General features: G+C 60.3%; 1 protein-coding gene across 1 annotated transcript in view; it reads left to right on the forward strand.

Moving 5' to 3' along the window:
- The window catches only part of RASGRF1 (Ras protein-specific guanine nucleotide-releasing factor 1), a gene marked incomplete at its 3' end in the record, with an annotated part of 74,947 nt that overhangs the window by 12,608 nt on the left and 60,730 nt on the right, over positions 1–1,609 (forward strand). The window lies entirely within an intron of this gene.

Genomic DNA, 1,609 nt, shown 5'->3' on the forward strand with positions numbered 1-1,609 from the left:
TCGGTGCCCGGCGGGCGGCGTTTCCTGGTCAGGAATCACACATTTGAGGGAACCGGAGCCCATTCAGAGCCGCTTAGGCGACAGCGAGGACGGACTCTCTTGGAACCTGAGTCTCCGAGGCCTGGACGGCAAGCAGCCGCGCCCACCCCTCCTCCACTCCAGTTCCCCGGCGCCCACCCCTCTGCTCCCCGGGACCGGGCCTCCTGTCGCCGAGAGGGCCTCGTTTCCGAGTGTGGACCCCAAGTCTCACCTGCCCACAGCCTCCTTCCCCTTCACACCCCAAGGCCACATCTGGGGCCTGACCGGGCGGTGGGTGCCTGGTGAAGGTTTGTCATCGGGCTCCTCTCTCTGCCTTCTCGCTGTGTGGCCTTAAGCAGGTGGCTCAACCTCTCTGAGCCTCAGACAATCATACCGGTTCCAGTGGGGGAAGGTGGGAATACACAGGCCCTGGGAGACGAGCGTGAGAGCGTGAGAGAGGGGGGAGCGCTTGGGGACCCCCCTGCGGCCCCGTGTTCTCCCTGCTTCCGTCTCGAGGGGGAGGGGCGCCCATTGGAGCCCCCCAACCCAGCAGATGACATTTCATGCTATAGCCCCAAGTATCTGTTTCCCAGGAAACAAGTGAGAGAGGGTGGCTGCAGCAACCCACAGGCTCACGCGCACACGCACGCACACACGCACACACGCACGCACACGCACCCTGGCTGCCACCCAGACTGACAATTAACAGAAATGCAGTAATGTCAGCAGGAGCTAAAAAGACTCTACACACCCCACCTCGGCCTGCTGCTCCCTGCCGCCCGGACACCCAGGGGACACCAGGGATGGGGGACCAGGATGGTGCCCTCTCTGACCCATGGCCCCGCCATGACCTCTTCTGGATGGATGGGCAGGCTTGAGGGTCCCGCCCTGCCCCCTGCCTGCCTGTCTCCTCTGGTTTCTCCAGGGGCCCCCACAGACTTCCCCCAGCAAGTGGCCAGCCACCCCATCTCCCAGTTCCCTCTCGGCTAAAAGGCTGGCCCCTCAGTCCTATTTTTTTTTCTTTTTTTATAAATTAACTAGAGGCCCGGTGCACGAATTCATGCACCAGTGGGGTCCTTTGGCCTGGCCTGTGGGATCGGGCGGAAACTGGCTCTCTAATATCCCCCGAGGGGTCCCGGATTGCGAGGGGGCGCAGGCCAGGCCGAGGGACCCCACTGGTGCACAATCAGGGCCAAGGAGGGACATGGGAGGTTGGCCAGCCGGGGAGGGACCGAGGAAGGGCTCTGGGGCATGTCCGACCCATCTCACTCAGTCCCGATCAGCCGGACCCCAGCAGCAAGCTAACCTACTGGTCAGAGTGTCTGCCCCCTGGTGGTCAGTGCATGTCATAGTGAGCGGTTGAGCGGCCTTAGCATATCATTATCATATTACACTTTGATTGGTTGAATGGACAACCAGACACTTAGCATATTAGGCTTTTATTATATAGGACGTTATTTTATAACATATTTTAATTGATTTCAGAGAGGAAGGGAGAGGGAGAGAGAGATAAGACATCAATGATGAGAGAGAATCGTGGATCGGCTGCCTCCTGCACGCCCCACACTGGGGGTCGAGCCCACAACCCGGG

Source organism: Myotis brandtii, unplaced genomic scaffold (genome assembly GCF_000412655.1).
Source record: "Myotis brandtii unplaced genomic scaffold, ASM41265v1 scaffold1166, whole genome shotgun sequence".
Taxonomy (NCBI): Eukaryota; Metazoa; Chordata; class Mammalia; order Chiroptera; family Vespertilionidae; genus Myotis; species Myotis brandtii.